This window comes from Eurosta solidaginis, chromosome 5, assembly GCF_040869045.1.
Source record: "Eurosta solidaginis isolate ZX-2024a chromosome 5, ASM4086904v1, whole genome shotgun sequence".
Classification (NCBI taxonomy): domain Eukaryota; kingdom Metazoa; phylum Arthropoda; class Insecta; order Diptera; family Tephritidae; genus Eurosta; species Eurosta solidaginis.
Window position 1 is genome coordinate 99,466,476 of NC_090323.1, and position 21,158 is coordinate 99,487,633.

General features: G+C 40.1%; 1 pseudogene; it reads left to right on the plus strand.

The window, feature by feature from the left end:
- Window positions 1-2,559: 2,559 nt before the first annotated feature.
- Window positions 2,560-12,783, plus strand: LOC137254230 (DNA-directed RNA polymerase III subunit RPC8-like; annotated as a pseudogene).
- Window positions 12,784-21,158: the final 8,375 nt, after the last annotated feature.

Consider the following 21,158-nt stretch of genomic DNA (forward strand, 5'->3'; position numbering starts at 1 on the left):
TATAATACATAGCGCTATACAAATTTAATCTTTATTGCTTTTATAACTAGCTTTCTTGGTACATATTACATGTTAGTGTCATTATACTATGCGTTATACCAAATTGATAATTTGTTAAACTCAAAAACAAGTTCTACTACAACAACATAATAATTTTGTAAGAGAGCCCAAATTATCGGAATTTGTACCCCAATTTTATAGCCCTAAAATATGTTTTGTGAAGGGAAAACAGAAAAGGGGTACTCGACCAAATTCTTACGTTGTATGTAGTATATTTACTATACATAAGTACATTTAATTACATTTTTTTTCACACAAGCGTTTATAACGATTGTCAAAAAAATAAAAAAAAGGGGGAGACCTAAATATATGTATAAATTGAAGTATTACGAGCAAAAGTAAGAGGAAAGAAAAGACCCCCCCCCCCCCCCCCCCCCCCCCCCACCAACAGAACAAACTTAACCAGACTTAAATATTCGTATTAGATTTCGTTTTCGATTTCAGCCCAATAAAGTGTGAACTGTTGGATCATTTTTTTTTTCCTCTCACTCTATACACTACACACACTTACCTACATTTTCATAGTGTCAATAACTATTCGTAGTTCAACAATGCTGTAGCCCTGGTTAAGAAACCTGCACTATCGCATTTTTTTTTTGTAGCATATATACGTTAATAGAAATCAATTATAAATAAATAAGTATTTAAAATGGGATCGCTGGCGTCGCCATTTATTTAGAAGGCACTAGGTAGGACAGGTAAGGGGCCACCGAAAAATTAGGTGCGTCGGTGGCCATGGATTTGAGGGTGGGACAAGCACCGGGCGTCGCAACACTACCCGCGGCGCCCCCAAGTTATATTCGGCCCTTTTATTTATATTTTTATTTTTCAGCGGTTTTTTTTTTAGTTTGATTTTCGAGTTAGTAACCGGTCATGTCCGTTTCGGCCAGTTCCGTTGCGTTTAGTTTTTTTGACTTTCTTTTTTAATTTAAATTTTTGAATGTTAACGGTCTGTCCGTGACATCCGGTTCAGCCGGATGTTGTTTTAGTTTGAATTTATAAGCGTTTTGAGTCGGTCTCTGCGCTTCTGACAGTTTTTTTTTTTGAATTTGACAGCTCTTGGTTTTGATAGGCATGATAGGAACTTTTTTTCTGATTATGGCGCAGGAACAGTAAGGCTGGCAAGTACCCGCCCCAGCCGACAATGACTAGCCACTGTGCACCACCACATCATGCCCACCGTCTTCCTTACTGATTCCATCAAAGATGCGTATCCATAACAGATGGCGCCCAACGTGGCGCCTGAGGCGCGGGCCGCGAGTGTCAGTCGGGTCAACCCGTGAAGTTGACCATCCCACCAGTCCGAATGAGCAGCCACAGGAGCTGCCACCTACGTTGCGGTGGGATGGTTGGGCGGATCAGGTTGTCCGGACTGGTCTTCGGGGGCAGTAGCTGACGGAGCCACGAGACTTAACGTCAGTCCTCTGAATTTTTTTTATTTCACCCGGTGAGGCAGTGCTGCACGCACTTTATATTTTTTTTGTAATTGGAGTTTTTTTTATTTTCCCGGAAGTTGTCCGTAGTCGGTTTGGAATAATTTTGTCCCCTAAATTGGGTTTTTTTTGTAATGTTTAAATTGTTATAGTTTTCTTATGCCGAATTTGGTTGTCTTGTGTGAGTGTGTGTGTGAGTTGTGCGGACCCCAGCGCATCCTACGTCTCAGGTGGTAGCACCGAATACCACCTGGATTATGACGAGGGGAGCTGGGATCTACAGCGGTACCCTTTCCTGTCCCACCAGACTGGGGGAGCGGCTACGAAACCGCTCCACCCATTGCGGCGGAGGCAGGAGGGGTGTCCGGTAAGAATCGACGGGAGGCCTCAACACCCCCAACCAGTCCCAGGGGCGAGCCCCTGGAGACTGCCCCTGCGTTGCGGCTGGGCGTGTTGAGGCCAACCCGTGTATGCCTGGTACCGACCCTAGTGGCCCCAACCAGTCTCGGAGGTGGCCTTAAGACCCCCTCGCATTGCGGTTGGGAACACTAGGGACAAGTATGAATGGATTTGTGTTGTTTTTTTTTTGTGTTTAAATTTTTTTTTCTCCTGTAGCCTGAGTGTCTTCTGGAGGGAAGGGGATGCCAGCATTCCCATTGCTTACATATTATATATATATATATATATATATATAACTAATCGCCTTTTTCTGCTTTTGGAAATTTTTTTTTATTCGGCACGCTTATCGAAGTAATCATTGTAGTTATTCTCGTGCATTTTTTTTTATATAGATATATACATTTTTTTTTTTCTTCAACAAACCATCATCTGGAAACAGAAGTGTGATTTGAACACTAGGATTTGACAAATTGTATTTTTTTGACTATGTCGCGTGACCAGTCTTTTGGGCAATCGGGCCGGAATACTCCGTTCGGGAGTGTGGGGAATTTCCGGGGAAACCAGCACCGGGGCGGTAATAATAGGGGGGGCTTTCCCCAAGGCCAGGCGTCCCTTTGTGTTGCACACCCCAGTAGGGGGACAATACGGAGATCCCGCGGTAATGAACATGGGCTCGGATCTGAATGACCCTCGCGATGAAATGGACAGACCTGTAAGCACCAATAATTTTAATGCGCCCCTATTAAACGCGCATGATATCTCGGGGCTAATGACCAATGTGTCGACTTATGCACCGGATGGAGCTGGTGCCTTACTATTACACCAAGGAGTTGGAAACTTTAGGGAAGCTGCAGGTGACCGGGCGAATACCCCAGGAATGCAGGACGAAGCTACTCGTGTAGGCTCGTGGGTGGACGTGCTACACCAGCTGTTCCAGGCTTCGCAGGAGGAAATGCGGAGAGAGATGGGGTCAATCAGAAACAATATGGACCAGCTCAACGCCGCTCTCGAATCTGCGCAGCAATCAGCGAATCAGAACCGGAACGCGAATATGATGGACCGTAACCCACTTCCAACAGTAATACCACCAATATACCCTGCTCCGAGCAGCATAGTAGTAAAACCGCAGGAGTGGAAAATCTCGTTCGACGGCACTGGGAGCGTAGCAGATTTCCTTTTTAAGCTGAACACCTTGTGTGAGCGCACACAATGAACGGACGAACAAATAATGGCTAGCTTCCACCTGTTTCTTTCCGGGCGGGCCGAAGAATGGTACTGGCTGTTCACGAAACAAAACCCAAATGCGAGATATGCCTTTTTGTGCTACTCATTGAAAAGAGAGTTTGGCACTTTGAAAACTGACCACGAGATCATGATGGAGATCTCCATGCGGAAGCCAAAAGCAAGTGAGTGCTATGACGTGTTCCACACGGACATAATCTCCTAGAACGCGCGCTTAAGAGAGCCAATGTCGGAGGTTCTACTAATTGACATTATAAAAAGGAACGTCATCAGTAGCCTTAAGCTGGTGCTTCTCAACGCAGATGTAAGGACCCTTCATGGTCTACGCGATGTAGCACGCAGAGGTGAACAAGTTCTGAAAGAAAGCAAGCTGTTGGGAGCCACTTACCCAGGACGGCATGTAAACGAAGCACGCGTGACAACCCCGGTCATGAGGATGGAAGGCGAGGACGGCGAAATGGATCCGCAGATAGAGGCGCTGGACTATCGACGCAACAGGAGACCGGACTATTCGGGAATCCAATGCTGGAATTACCAGGCAATGGGCCACTCATACATATACTGCGAGGAACCCATTAGGAATCCTTTTTGTTTCAAATGCGGCCATAGAGGAGTATTAACTTCAAAATGCCCTAGGGACCATCGCAGGCAGGGAAACCAGTACCCGAGCGAGAAGGCGGGGAACCTCGTTCGGCTTCATAGCTCCCACACCAGCCGGTGCTCGAGATGTCGTCCCGTGCACCGAATCAGAGGGTGAATCTCTGCATGGAGGTGGTGAGCTTCCGCGGTGCAGTAGTACCCTGGCAGAAGAAACCTCAAACGTGATAATAACTTACCCTGACAGTACGGACAATTCGAATAGTTCTGAATCCGAGAGTCAAACGTCCTCATCCGAGTTGGGCAAACTGACCAGAATACTGCAACGCCAGCATAGGGATGTTGCTTGCCAGACGCATTTTTCACCAAGTCTAGAAGAAAGGGAACCTAGGTATGAGCGAATAAGACATACCATTTTTGAACAATACCCGGTATCGGACAATATTTTGAAGTGCAGGAAGAGATACCACAGGAGAGTACAGGAGCGTAGACTACTGCAAGCCACCACGTTAACGCTTACAGAGGATGAAAGGCCCCTCGCAAAGGCTTAGATTAAGGATAGTTTTCTTGTAGGGTTGTTGGACTCGGGAGCCAACGTCTCCATCTTAGGTAAATATGAATTAGAATTCTTAGAGGATAGCGGCTTCGATTATCAGCCCTTACATGCGTTCGTATATACCGCGGGCGGCAACAAGCAAAAGATTTTAGGCTCAGCATCTCTAACGGTCACCTTTAAAAATATCACAAAGGTTATTCGGTTTTACCTTGTCCCTTCACTTCTCAAAGAAGCCTACTTCGGGGTAGATTTTTGGAGAGCATTTGCGTTAGCTCCCGAAATATTCCCAAGCGTAGAGTGCATAGAGATTAGACTTGAAAAGGAAGAGGAACTTAATCTCCATGAATTGTCACCAGACCGGAAATTAGAATTACAAAAGGTCATCGAGACGTTTCCTTCGTACGAGAAGTTAGGCCTAGGGCAAACTAAATTAGTGGAGCATCAAATTGACACCGGTGATGCAGTTCCCATAAAAAGGAAACATTTCCCTCTTTCGCCACCGCGGAAAGCCGAAGCTTTTAGCGAACTAGACAGGTTACTCGAATTAGGAGTTATAGAAGAATCAAACTCCCCGTGGTATAGTCCTGTAGTAGTGGTCCGGAAACCAGATAAAGTTAGGCTGTGCATAGATTCCAGGATGGTCAACGCGGTGACTAAGAAGGACTCATACCCCCTGCCTCATATCAACGGCTTATTGAGCAGACTGAAAGATACGCATTTTGTTAGTGGACGCGTTCTTCCATATCAAATTGACAGAGTCCTCCAAGGAAAAAACAGCATTCGCAGTTCCGGGGAGGCCTCTGTACCACTTCAAGGTAATGCCATTTGGTCTGTGCAATGGACCGCAGACTATGAGTAGGCTGATGGACAAGACAATCCCTTCTCGTCTGCGAGAGAACGTCTTTGTCTACCTGGACGACCTGATGGTATGCAGCACTAATTTTAAAGACCACCTGAAATTGCTAGCGGAAGTGGCCAAATATTTGAGAGACGCAGGGCTGACAATAAACGTGAAAAAAAGTAAATTTGGCAGAAGGAAATACGCTACTTAGGGTACCTGATAGGCAGCGGGTGTTTGAAAGTTGATCCGGGAAAAATAGAAGCAATGCAAAACTTTCCGATCCCTAAATCCCCTCGGCAAGTGCGTAGGTCTGTTGGCATGGCGAATTGGTACAGTGCGTTTATTACCAATTTTGCTGACTTGGTAGGTCCCTTGACCGACTGTCTCCGTAAGTCAGCAGGCCCGTTCAAGCTTACCTCTGAAGCTATAGAGGCCTTCGAAAAGCTAAAAGTAGCTTTGAGTTCCGCTCCTGTCTTGGGCCAACCAGACTTTTCCAAAGAATTCGTAATACAGTGCGACGCTTCCAAAATAGATGTTGGCGGAGTGTTGTTCCAGGTCGATGACGAGAGCGCTGAGCATCCAATCGCGTTTGTGTCGAAAAAGCTGAATAATGCTCAACGCAATTACACGGTAACCGAGCTGGAAGGTCTCGCCGCCATAATCAGCGTGAAGCGCTTCCGACCCTATGTTGAGGGATTACTGTTTCGGATTATCACGGACCACTCCAGTCTCAAGTGGTTAATGACACAAAAGGACTTGAGCGGGAGGTTGGCGAGGTGGTCGCTCTTACTGCAAAGATACGACTTTAAAATGGAACATCGTAAGGGCACCCTGAATGTAGTACCAGATGCGCTGTCGCGGTTTGATGCTGATGAGTTAACTTTCACTACCACACCCGGGGAAATAGATTTAGTCTCTCCCGAATTCAGCAGTAACGAATATTTAGACTTGATTCGGACCCTCACCGAAAATGAGGAATCGCTTCCGGATTTACGAGTGGTGGACGGGGTAATTTTCAAACGGGTTAAATTTCGTAAGGGAATGGAAGGGGAAGAAGGCTCGTTGTGGCGATTATGGTTGTCGAAAGGGTTGACTGAGGAAGCAGTGAGACTAGCACATGACGCTAACCGGAGTTACCATGGCGGGTGGCAGAAAACCTTAGAACGTGTTAGGCAGAAGTACTTCTTGCCGCAGCAGGCTAAGGACGTCAGGGACTACGTCCAGCGTTGTGATACCTGCAAATCGGTAAAACCTACTAACCAACAGTCGAGACCACCTATAGGGAGTACCTTTGAATCCGAAAGGCCATTTCAACGGTTGTATTGCGACTTTCTAGGGCCGTATCCGAGATCTAAGCGGCGCAATCAATTTCTTTTTATAGTACTAGACCATCTTTCGAAATACGTTTGGCTAAAGCCCATGCATAGAGCCACCACTGTTACCGTTATAAATTACTTCGCTGAATTTATTCATAGTGACAATGGTAAACAGTTTATCTCTAAGGAAATGAACCAATTTTTAGCAAATTACGGGGTGACGCACGTGAGGACGGGGTTATATTCTCCTCAAGCGAACGCATCCGAACGCGTTAATAGAGAAATTGTTGCGAAGATTAGGATTTTCCTGAAAGATAAACCTGACCATACCGATTGGGATAAGCATATACCCGAGATTTTATCTGTTTTGAGAAGTAATTTCCATACGGCGATTCAGTGCTCTCCATACTTTGCATTATATGGCCAAAATATGGTTCATCATGCCTCAACGTACAAAATTTTAGAGAAACTCGGCAGCCTTCGGAAGACCAAGTTACGATAGTAAGCAGAGCTGACAAGTTGACCAATATTCGTGAGCAGATCCGTAGGAATTTAGATCAGGCCAAGGATAGGGGCGATAACCACTAGAAATCATCTTTCGGAGTTTTGACGAGTTCTCCATAACAAATGTCTAATTGCCGCAAAGCCCTTTTAAACTAGGAAACATAATTAATTCCCAAATTGACTTAACCTTTTTGTGATGCACTTATGTTACCCGGCTAGCTTCGTAGTAGGACTTTGATACTCTTATCCCAGGGGTGAGTCGTGCCCCACGTTGATTGGCATCGGAGGCCCCTGGCAGTGGCTTCCCACAGAGGATCCGGTTTCCTGTTCGCTTCATCGTCAGGTCTTCAAAGCGAAGCAGGTTTGTTACAGTCTGCTGTTATGGTCTACGGTTACGGTCCACTTGGGAGCGTGTTCGTGCGAACACACCTAGTGACTGGTGATGGGGCGAAAGTTGCGATACAAAAGTATCGAAACAAAGAAATAAAAATTTGGCGATCACTAGCGAAAAATTTGCCATGAGTTTTCCGGCGAACGATAAACCAATTTAGACATTGAGAGAAGAAAAGAAAGGAAAAAAAACTTCTCGAAGAAGCCGTTATACAAACGAGAAGGTCGTTTGAAAGTCACTAAATTTATGGAAGCTTAGAATAACAGAACATGTGTTTCTTCCGTTAATTCTCGGAATTTGGTGGAAAGATTTGGATTTGCTTCAGCCTAATTTTTGGCGGCCCTACGATTATACAAAAGGATCGTGTAACATCTATTGGCACAACGTCTACAGCAAAGGCGTCAAGCACCGATACTGCTTCAGTAACTTTATTGCTCACATCAACTGCGCATCCCCAACTATACTCAACTAATCGCAAAACACCTTCGCCGGCTGTGCACGTATTCAAGTGAGTATTGTTGATGAACCAAAAGACTGCAACGAGGAATTGCAGGCCGATTCCTTAAGCCAACTACTAAAAGAACAAACATGTAAATGCCCAGAAACTAGGAAAAGTCGACAGCGCAAAGTGTATTCCGACCGAAATAAACATTACAACGGTTGTGTTGTGTTGGCACAAACTCAACGTATAGAGTATCCAGTTGAAGTAGGTCGGCGTTTCACAGTCACACCTAGTGAGGAAAGTACTAGTGATTCCAATTCGGATTCAGACGGCACTAAACTAATTTTGATGAGAACCCTTGGTATCCGAAGATAAACCCCTTTCTCTACGTTTACGAAGTACACTACCACCTTTGGAACAGCGTCCGGCACCATCTCCGCCTCCAGGGCCAGCAGTACGCTGCAGCGTAATACAACGAACGCCCAATTAGCACCAAGTCATCCAGGTCGTAAAAGTCAACACGATGTTTTATTGGCACCAGGTTCACTCGATCACCTCGGACCAGAGCGCAGCAACCACCAACAGTGCCGACACTGCGCGCCCTAGACCGCGCACCACAACCAACAACAGCGTCGGCTTCACCGGCAAGGTCAACATCACCAGTAACCACGCCGGCAGAGTCCCATGGTACGTATTCTGGCGGCCATGTAAGTATCAGCCTTGTATAGGCTTAAAAATAGTTACCCTACAAAAAATTTGGTCATAAAACTTACCCACGGCCATACAAACGTGACTATGAATATAACCTATGACTGTAAAGTGACTAGTCCAATGACGTGGAATGACGAGACCGTTTTTTACAGGGTAGTTAAGGAACTTCTAAGGAATGCTTAGGGGGTTTTATACAGTCCGGTTGAACCATTTAACAAGGGTCGATTTTTCTCGTCAAATTTTATTATTGAATACTTGAAATTGTTAGCTTTACAGCAAGGGGCATACATCCTTTTTTTATATCATTTTAATAATATATTTAGTCGCTTTAAAATGTTTGAAGTTAGCTCTATAAATTTTATTGATAATAAGCCGTCCTTATCACGTGAAACGTTTTAACGATCCATTTTTGGAGCTCAACCGTGGCTTGTTAGAAAAAAAATTATGCACGAATTGGCTAGAAGATTTAAACTTTCTTTTCTTATATCATTCAAATACAATATATATATATATATATCTATACATATGACTCACTATTGCTAGCAATATCGTTCGAACAACCAGAACCAAATAATATACGTGCATATAGTACATAGCGCTATACAAATTTAATCTTTATTGCTTTTATAACTAGCTTTCTTGGTACATATTACATGTTAGTGTCATTATACTATGCGTTATACCAAATTGATATTTTGTTAAACTCAAAAATAAGTTCTACTACAACAACATAATAATTTTGTAAGAGAGCCCCAATTATCGGAATTTGTATCCTAACTTTATAGCCCTAAAATATGTTTTGTGAAGGGAAAACAGAAAAGGGGTACTCGACCAAATTCTTACGTTGTATGTAGTATATTTACTATACATAAGTACATTTAATTACATTTTTTTCACACAAAGCGTTTATAACGATTGTCAAAAAAATAAAAAAAGGGGGAGACCTAAATATATGTATAACTTGAAGTATTACGAGCAAAAGTAAGAGGAAAGAAAATATATATATATATATATTTAAGATATTTCCAAAGTTTCTTCAGATCTTTCTTTAGTTTTTCAAAACTATCTTCATGTCATGATACTTCATTTTCGGATTTCTCCAGACGCTAATAAATTTATTTATTTTTGCTTATATTGCTCCCACGCATCAAATTGCCCAAATCCCGTTTCTTTCAACAGAAGAAACCTGTTATAAGCAATATCCCTTTCCACCATATTTTGTTTTATGTCAGCTGAATACCATGGACACGGTTTACTTTTAACCCATATATTTGGTTTTCTTCCCTGCTGTATACTCTCAGCTAGTATTAATTTTAAAACCTGATACCTACACCCACAATCAGTACTCAACCTCTCTTCATTTCTTAACTTATCCTGTACTACTCTGGACACCACCTGGTAATCAATCCTTACCAAATATTTTTTTTTTTTTGGAATTCAGTTACTGATATTATAAGTTACAAGTTACGGAAGGTGTATTAAAAGACAGCATGGAGTACTTAGGATATACTTACACATGTGTAATTAATGAAAGTTTCCAATTTGGTGTATTTCCAGACTGCTGGAAGACCTCAGTAATTGTACCTGTGGAAAAAGTAAAAGGAACAATTAAAGCAGAGGAGATACGACCTATAAATACCTTACCTAGCGATGAGAAAATAATAGAAACTGTAGTTAAGAACCAATTGCTAGATTACTTAAATAAATACGAAATTATTATAAAGGAGCAGTCGGGGTTTAGATTAAAACACTCGTGTGAAACTGCACTTAACCTGGTAATTGCAGAATGGAAAGAAAGTAGAACGAAGAAACAATTTACAATTTCAGTTTTCCTCGACTTAAAAAGAGCTTTCGAAACAGTAGACAGAGATATTCTTATAAGAAAACTGTATAAAATTGGCATTAGAAACATAGCGCTTAACTGGTTCAAAAGTTACCTTAGTGGAAGAAAGCAGAAAACTGTAATAAGAAATAAGATTTCCCTCGAAGTGGACATTGAAATAGGATTGCCACAGGGATCGGTGCTTGCAGCAATTCTTTTTATAATTTACATAAATGATATCAAATACTGCAAAATAAGATTATTCGCTGATGATGCACTTTTGACTATAAGCGGTAACACAATTGATGAGGCAGCCTCAAAAATACAATCGGACCTACAGGCAATATATAAGTGGTTGTGCCAAAATATGCTTAAAATAAACATAGAAAAGACAAAATGGATGATAATGGGGTCTAGAGTGACTCAAGATGATGTGTCGCTAAAAATAGCAAATATCCCTATAGAAAGAGTAACCCGAATAAAATACGTGGGAATAATTATAGATGAAAAATTAAAATTTGATGAACATCTAAAATACATGGAAGGGAAAATATCCAAAAAAATAGGGTTCATGTTTCGATCATGCCGGCATATTAGTATGCAATACAAAATACTGGTCTATAGATGCATTATCGAGCCGCATTTTATTTACTGTCCTACAATCCTATTCGCATTAGCTGATTCGCAAAAATCCAGGCTACAAATTAAGTAAAACAAAATTATGCGTTTCATATTAAGAAAACGGTATGATACCCCAATTAAAGATTTACTAGACAGCTTAAACTGGCTTAGTGTAACACAGAACATCACTTACTACACATTGAAGTTTATACACAACATAAAGTTGGGAAACCTGCCGAATTACCTAAGTGAACGTGTCAGACTAAACAGAGAGGTCCATAGCTATCAAACAAGACACAATAATAACTTTTACTTGCCGGTAGTGAGATCCGAATTCGATAAAGGAAAGTATATACTACGAAGGAATTAGAGAATATAATGATCTGCCAATTGATATTAAAAACTGTAATAATACCAAAAAATTCAGAAAGTTATTATACAACTACTGTAAAGCGCTACCTGTAAAGTAGTTAAATTTTTTTAGTAAATAATTTTATAGATTATTATATAGTTGAAGTCAAAGAAATTCAATGAATTGAAACAAATATGTAAACATTAAAAATACTTTGTACCTTATTAAATTATATAGATCTTCAAGATCGTAAATAAATAAATAAATAAAAAAGGTTCTTAACCTACACATACATACTTGTATGAATGTTTACATACTAGAAGTGTATGACTTAATAATGAAAAATGGTTTGTCAGCAAATTATTGTATTGACCTACACACTGTCAATATGATCCGAGCTTAAGCTGTTTGGAATGACGAATCAATATATTGGACGATTTGGCAAATGCCAATGAACTCATGGTGGTTATCTGGGTCAATTAAATATGAACGTTTGTTTGTATGTATATTCGTACGTTAAGCGAGTTCGAAGTGACGTGAATTCCACGCAACACTACACCAGCTTTCGCATGTGACTGTGTCAGTGTCCTGTAAGAATATATGTTAGCATTCTTAGGTTATTTTTCGAGCGGCCTATTAACGCCCTATACACTTTTAATAAAAACTTTAATTTTTACAGAACGCAGAATTGAAGAACATCATCCGAATAGCACCGGATCAATTTCATTTGGAATTAGTGGAGGGAATAAAGGACGAGATCAATCAATAACTCAATCTATGTGTATGTGTATGTGAAATTATTAAAATTGCATTTTATTGTAACAGGTTTTATTAAATTTGGGTCTCTGCATTGCGCTCAAAGATATCGTATCGCTTAAAGCTTCCATAATCTTACAGGCGGATGGCGCTTCCCATACATCCATACACTTGGATTGTTTGATGATTTATTATTACCGCCATCTGCATTACAGCATCCTTCCCGGTTCGAGGAAGCTGAACAAGCTTGGGTATGGGAATATCCACTAGAATATGGTGCTAAGCATGATTTATTCGTGGATATAAGAGAACCAATCGAATTTCGTGTTTTACTGGGAATTTTCGAAGAAAATTTAGCAATTGGACCACCAAAAATCAGACACACAACAATCAGGTTCAGCAGCGGGTACATCCGCCGGACAACCAACATCTACACAACAAACAGAAATAAAGACTCCATACCGGATAGCGGTGTGTGTAAAAAGATGTAGATATATTAATAATCATAACATGTATCAAATTTATTTTAGGCTGCTATTAATGAATATGGGCTGGGTGTCTTATTTTGGTGGGATCAGCAGAATCAGAAAATTCATCTGTTTATTACTAATTTAAGTTTAATTAAATAGTAATATAAGTTTCGTCCACTTTGTTTACTTCTGTATTCGAAATTATGTATAGTATGATTAATTAAATTCGTAGACTTACAAATAAATGGATGATATTGTTAAGAACCTTTAATATCTTATCTTACATACATAGCTTACAAAACGTTGATTTTTTGTTTACAAGTAAATAATAAAAATATTGGCATTAAAAATAAATTATATAATAAGACTTTTTATTTAAATAAATGTATTTAAACTTATTTAGAATCTCTAAGTCCTTTTCTCGAAGCTGAGTCACTTTACACTGGAATTGGAAGCTATTTCTTAGCCACTACTGCATCCTTCGGAGAATGGAAAAATTTCCCTTTCTTTTCACTGGTTTTCTTGTTGCTGTTATCACACCCAAACACACCACAACGCATTATTAATATAATTATTTAATTAAAATTTAAATATACTTATATAGAAGTGCGGCTAAATGAAAATGAGCAATTCTTACGTCACAAAACCGTGATCTGATGTTTACATTCGGAATGCGCATCTTCTGATGTGAATTGTGTGAAAATACATCCTCAAAATCAAAGATGTCTTGATACGCAACTCTTCCTTTTTTGCGCTCTCACGAGGGATTTATCTCAAATTTGTGCTGGCAACAATCACAGTTAAATCCCCCGCGACAGCTGAAGCGGGTGCCGGAACAAAAAAAGTGCCAGTTAAAACGAAAACGGGCCAAAAATTTCGGTAAACTTTAGTTTGACCTACAACTGTAGAATAGCGTTCAAAAATTATGGGAAAAGGTATAAAAGTACTTGTTTTATTGTAAATATTATTAGTTCGAAGGCGGAGGGTAAATATTATTTCCCATTCAAAAGTTATCGCTAAAAACAAGTTTTGTAAATATGAAGTCCTGATGCAACCAGTCCATTTTGGTCACAGAACTTGGAACGTCAGACATGTAGGATAAGCCCTATCCATTAAATAATGTTAACTATTTTATCATAGGTCAGATTTACTGAAATTTCTAAAGAATATATGGTTTTCACTGTGAGTTATATGCGTTACAGTATTTTACTAATTAATTTAATAAAAATGTAAATTTTACTTGGATTTGTTTATATTTGACTCTAACTAGTCGTATTATTATAAAATAAGTTCAAAGAAATGAATGTTTTACGACTATCATTTTATTAGATGATTGAAAATATAATCGCCGAAATGTATGTCAAAAATCCCCATATTCAGATCTATTAATTTTTGTTTGGAGTGGCATCATTGACAAAAATGTGCATTTTGACAGCGCTCTCTCGCAACAAAGAGTTGCAAATTCATTCATCTATGCTCAAGGTTGTCGATAGTTCCTTGTACATTAGGACCGTTTTATTGAATTATCGACGCCTGGCTCGCCATCAAATCTCAGTGGAACGATCTGGATCAACTTAATGAGAGCTGATAGCACTAATATAAAATATCTGCTTTGTTGAACATAAGAAGAAGAAACGTACACTAAAATTTAAGATACTGATAGAATTATTAACGTTTAAATAGTTTCGCACGTAAACAAACTATTACATTTTCTTCTAGTTGTTTACTCTTTCTGTGGTTTTCTATTAAATATGGCGAAATTTTTTATGTATACACAATTTATTTTAGTACTACCATGCCTCAATTTTATGGTTGACTCATCGCATCAGCTGATTTAATTTTTTTTCATTTGACTGGAGAAGGGATTGTCAAAAGGAGATGGAAAACTCAAAATGAAACCAACACATTTACAGCATATTCTTATTACTCATAAAAGCTGCTCAGTTTTATGTTTTCATTCCATTCCATTCGTCCAACTTAGGGATGGACCTATTTTCGGCTCCTAAATCAGTTTCAGTGCCAGCGAGTGCTTGGTGAGACGTTTGTGTGTTTTGGGGTGTTAGGGAAGTAAAAAAATACATTGGAAATATCGTACGCTTCGTCTCAAACGATATTCATCGCAAGAAGGTATTGTGGATAAGTTCAAGTGTGTTGACTTCTTTCTGACAGGCACCCACTTAAGTTAGCATAACGGGAAAATATGGGTTGCCATTGTAGTTTCGGTTGAAAACGGTCAGTTAGGGTTTTGTGGAGGGACGTAAAAGATTGAAACAGGGTTTATATAGTCACAAAAGTGTTGCTCCTGTTACACAGCATTTTAATTTTTTTCATGACGAAAATTTTTCAGTTGAGAGTTATTGATTTTCATTGAAAATTTAATTTAATACACGAGGTTACTCCTCTAAATGTAAAAAGCATAGAAAACGTTGAGTTTTTCAAATTATTGTGAAACAGTTTTTAAACACAACAACAAAGTATATCGGTAAAATATTTTCAATGATTTCGGAATTTCTGTACCCAAGTTCATTATATTTGTGTAATACAATAATCTGGTAACAGCATTTTTAAATGAAAAAACAACAATGTTACAAGTCACAAATCACACACAGAAGATTGCGCATTCACGAGTTCAAAATTGCTTCATTCTGCACATCTAAATCACACTTGACTGCTTGAGCGAATGAAAGAGAGAGAAAAAAAGAAGAGCTAAAGGAAAATGACGTATAAATTGCCCATAAAGAACAGCTGATCTTTTGTTTAATGTCGCAATTCGCAATCTTGTTTGTGTGATTTTTGTGTACAAGTGTGGCGCTTTATATTTTGTTAAGTTTTTCTAGACTTTTTTGACTCTAATTTAATTAAATTTGGCAATGTTCGTATGTTTCCGCATTGCTGGAGGCTAAAAGTCTTCTATTATTTATATTTCCGTTCAAATATATGCAACTATTTCAACTGTAAAGGGCCAATTACTCCTACTTAGCATAGATTTGACTTGAGAACTGTCCCTTACAGTTCTGTTAAATGAACATTGCATGTTACTGATTACTCAAAACTTAGCAACACTTAACTTGACTTAGAAGTCTGCTTAATTTTGATTTTCCATGTAAGTTCTAAGTGACGTTTACATTTTGAGATGCCATTTCTTTGTTTCCATGTCATTTTGACATTTTGTCATATAATTTGACATTTATTGATTACGATGCCACTTTGTGTGCGCTAAGTGGAGTATAATCGTGGCTAAGTTTCCAAGTTTACGCCAAGTCAAGTCTATGCTAAATATCAGTAAAGGGCTCTTAAATACTACAAAGTTCTATTAAACTATCAAATGCAACTCAGCTTAAAGTACTCGTACGTACCAAAAATGCAACTCTAGACCTGAGATTGGCATCAGGTGAGCAAGGCTGTCTGTAATTTTGACGTTTATCGCTTAGTTGACACACTTGGTATTGTACACTATGCAAGATGGTTGCGGAAACTCTAAAAAACTGAAATAAAAATATTCTCTCTCAACCTCGAAAACCAATTCGCAAATTTTGTTGCAATAGTACGAAAACAAGAACATACATTTTTTGGCAAGAAATACGAAAAACGGAATAAACATAGACTGAAGTCGACCTTATGTTAAGCAGCGCATTATTGACATTCATTTCGCCTTCACATACATTTAATTAAATGCAAGCCGATTCATTTTGCAATATATACATACAAGTATTTAAAAAAGTATTTTTTAAGTAGTAGCATTAGAGGAAGTGGTAGTAGAAGAACGTACTAATGCACGTTTCGTATACAATCGTGGGAAAACGAAACCCTTTTCAGATTTGTTAGCAGTGTTGCCGTGAGCCTAGAAAGAAATTTATCAGTTTACAAATAAAAAAATATACCAATCGCATAAACAACGACTAATTTTACAAGTTTTATTATTGTTTAGGCAGGATGCCTAACTTTTCCGCACCTCATTGCGATCCCCCCAATGCAACTCTGCAAATCGATACTCGAAACTCGACTTAATTTATAACCACCCACACCATCACCGCCACAGAAATGGACATGCACTCATGCATATGCATGTCGGGGTTGATGTGTGGGCGCCTTTCCCCTCCGAAACGGAGGATTTTGCGGGTCAACGGATGTAGCTTGCTATACAACCGGCCTCTAGGATTTCAACAGCCGTACAATACGCATCTGCCGCCAGCGATCTCTGCCGCTTATCAGAGGTAATATTAGTTCTTATATATTTAATATCTACCAATAAAATCACAGCTATTATAACGAGAAATTCTCGTATTTCTATTATTTTTATTCCCGCATACACCCGTTCATTGAGATGGACCCGGTGCGCCCACCTCTCGCAAGGATCAGACGCACCCCGGCCGAACATTTGGTCCTATCTCTCTGAGAAAGGAATTAAAGCACCTAAATTACAGTCCACAGCATAAAATGATCATGCGTGATGATCGGCCGATAAAACAAAGATACTTTCCACGGAATCCGAAGGTGCAGCAAACCATTGATATGTAGATAAACGAGCTATTGGGGAAGGGGTGCATCGAGCCATCGCGAAGCCCGCATAGTGCACCGATCGTACTCGTAAAGAAGAATAATGGTAAGTGGAGGTTATGTATAGACTATCGCCAGCTCAACGCACGTTCAGTCCCCGATGCATACCCATTACCGCGGATCCAACACATACTAGACCGGCTAAGAAACGCGAAGTACATAAGTAGCCTGGATCTGAAAAACGGCTACTGGCAGATCCCTATGGAGGAAGGAAATAAGCAATATACGGCATTTACTGTACCTGGACGCGGGCTGTTTCAATGGCGCGTGATGCTATTTGGGCTTCATTCAGCACCCGCAACATTTCAACGGGCATTAGATCAAGTAATCGGCCCCGAATTATAACCGAACGCATTCGCATATCTAGATGACATCATAATTACAATTTCAACGCTAGATGAGCATATTAAACATCTAACTGAAGTATTTAAACGCCTACGAAAAGCAAATTTAAGAATCAACGCCGAAAATTGCGAACTTTTCAAGAAGCAACTGAAGTATCTGGGACATGTCGTAAGCTAAAGGGTATACACAAGGACCCAGATAAAGTAGCGGCAATTAAGGAGTTGCAAGCACCAACAAACGTAAGAGAATTAAGACGATATTTAGGTATAGCATCCTGGTACCGGCGATTCGTACCAGAGTTTTCAAAAATAGCGCATCCGCTGACAACCATCTTAAAGAAGGGTGGCAGATGGAAATGGACCGAAACACAAGAAAAAGCATTTTAGACACTGAAGAATTCACTCGCCGAAACACCAGTACGTGCCCAGATTTTACACGAAGATTCACATTACAAACACACGCGAGCGATTTTGGACTAGGAGCAGTCCTCACACAGGAGCTAGACGACGGAGAGTGTGTAATCGCGTACGCTAGCCGCCGCCTCAACAAAGCAGATATTAATTATTCACCCACGGAGAAAGAGTGCTTAGCCATTGTATGGGCTATACGCAAAATACGACCATATCTGGAGGGCTATGAATTCACGGTAATCACGGACCACCTATCATTGAAATGGTTGAACGCCATCGAAAGTCCTTCGGGACGTATTGTGGGATGGGCGTTGGAGTTTGCAACAATACTCGTTCGATGTACAGTACAGGAAAGGTAAGCTGAACGTAGTAGCGTATGCACTGTCACGACACCCGAAAGACGCACAACTCAACAGACTGGAACACGAAAACGAAACATCGTGTAAATGGCTTGAAAAAAGGAAGGAGGAAGTTAAACGAAACCCGGAGAAGTTCCCAGACTACATAATTGAAAACGGTGAGTTATATCGGCACATAGCAGTACAGAAAGACGATCAAGACGCGATCCCGTGGAAGCTAAATGGAAGCGAAACCACAACGCGGTAAAGTACTACAGGAAGTGCACGACAGTCCAAGCGCCGGACACATGGGTATCCGGAAGACAATAGCTCGAGCAGCCACAAGGTACTACTGGCCAAGACTGTTTCGCGACATAAAACGGTATGTACAACAATGCCCAACCTGTCAAATTTACAAGCTTATCAACAGCAAGCAGCGGGGAAAATGTTAACCCAAATTCCAGAAGAACCGTGGGCAACGGTGTGTGCAGATTTCGTTAGACCATTACCACGTTAAAAACACGGCAATACCATGGTTCTAGTATTTCTAGATCATTTCACCAAGTGGGTAGAGATCGTACCATTACGTAAGGAAACAGCGGATAGCCTAATCAAAGCATTTAGAGACCGTATATTATCACGATTTGGGGTTCCGAAGGTCATTATTACAGACAACGGCGCCCAGTTCACGAGCAGACAATTCAAGAGACTCCTTCAGGACTATGGGGTAAAGCACCAATTAACAGCACCCTGTACACCACAAGAGAACCCAACGGAGAGGGCAAACCGAAACATCAAAGGGATGTTAGCACAATTCACGGGAAAAGAACAACGCAACTGGGACGAGTTATTACCAGAGATAATGTTAGCACTAAATTCGAGTGTGTGCGAGGCAACAGGGTGCAGCCCGGTATTCTTGGTACAAGGACGAGAGCCACGGATCCCAAACGCCCTGTGCGACGAGCGAACATTTGGTACAGGCGAGGCGACAACAGCGGCAAATGAAAAAGTAGCGAAAATGAAGGAGATATTTCAAATGGTACGAAGAAACCAGCAACGTGCGTCGGCAGAACAGGCACGAAATTATAATTTGCGGAGAAGGAAATGGAATCCGGCGATAGGAGAAAGAGTTTTGGTAAAGGAACACCATCTGTCAAAAGCAACCGACAACTTTGCGGCCAAACTCGCACCAAAATTCAGCGGCCCCATAGAATCACGAATTTTATTTCGCCAGTCATCGTCGAACTGGACAAAACGTTTCAAGGCAAGAAGAGAACAGCACATCTAAGCGAGCTTAAACCATTTTACGAAAACAAGTTACCCAACGGGAGACGCAAAAGCGCAACAAAACCTTCCACAGATGCCCATCTACATCTTTGCAAATACAACCGAAGAGTAAAATCACCGAAAACTACAAAGGAAGGCGTAGCACGACAGTAAATCACAATATGAACAAGTTTCATAAATTTCAATCATTACCCTAATAATTATTACAATTACATTAATTTTATTTTCTATAATATTATTATTAGTTTTAATAATAATGCTCTGATAATCATAATAGCACTATTTATGATCATAGTAATAATCATAATAATAGTAACCATCACATTTATATTACCGGTAACAAAATTTTTCGGCAACCCTAATTTGGTACACGCCAAAAAACGCTTATCTACTCCGTCTACCATAAACAGCATCCCCCAAACAAATCACAGCCGACTAACAATAACAATGAACAAAGAAATGCAATGGTACAACAACAAAAAACATGTTCAAACACGAAATATAAATGCAGTGGTACAACAACAACAAACACAAGCAATACAATAAAGGGCAAATGCACGCGCATACCAATAGTAACTAACATAAGTAATAGAAAATATCACAGCTACATGGTACAACAACAAACAACGCAAGCAAGTACGAAATGAAAAGGTACAGTGGTACAACAACCACAAACACAAGCAATACAAGGAAGGGCAAAACACGAGGATACCGACAGCAACTAACATAAGAATTGCAAGGTATTAAAGCTATAGTAGTACAACAATAAAGGTCAACGTAACTGAAGAAGGAATAATTATTTGGTGACAACAACAACAAGTAAGAAATTAGCAAACTCACACGTACATTTATACACATACACATACGAAATTTTGCGAAATGGGAAACCTTGGGAAATTTAACGAAGGAAATACCAACACGGTTCGAGTTATGATTAGATGGTTTTGGACAAAATTTACAGATTTCACGCGATGACAACGGATCAACAGATGCGGCGAGGTAACAATCACGAGCCGGAAGTAAGGGGGGGGGGGTGAAGACCCCAAAATTACAGGCTTTCGGGGCCTCAACAAATTTGTATTTTTCATAGTAAAATTATAAACTGAAGTATAATAATTTATATATATATATATGGCATGAAATGAATTCACTTATACATATATTTTGAATTAAATATACTTTGTACAATCATACATACATTTTCAAACATATATAATTAAATAAATAAATAAATTTAAGGCGCGATAACCTCCGAAGAGATCTAAGGCTTTCTCTTCCAATTTGCGTCGTGCTCCTCTTGATTTTTCCCTACAAATTGGCCGGACGGGACCTACATGTTTTATGCCGACTCCGAACGGCATCTGCAAGGCAGATGAGTTTTCACTGAGAGCTTTTCATGGCAGAAATACAATCGGAGCGCTTGCCAGACACTGCCGAGGGGCGACCCCGCTTAGAAAAAATTTCTTCTAATTGAAAAATCTTATTTCTAAAATTTTGATGTTGCTTTGCCCGGGAGTTGAACCCAGGGCATACGGTGTGATAGGCGGAGCACGCTACCATCACACCACGGTGGCATATATAATTATAATACATAATAAATTATATATAGGATATGAAAACTTGTATCGCAGAGTGCAAGAACTCACATAATTATGCACAAACATACATACTTACGTATAAGCGAACAAGGAGAAATGAAATTGTCAAA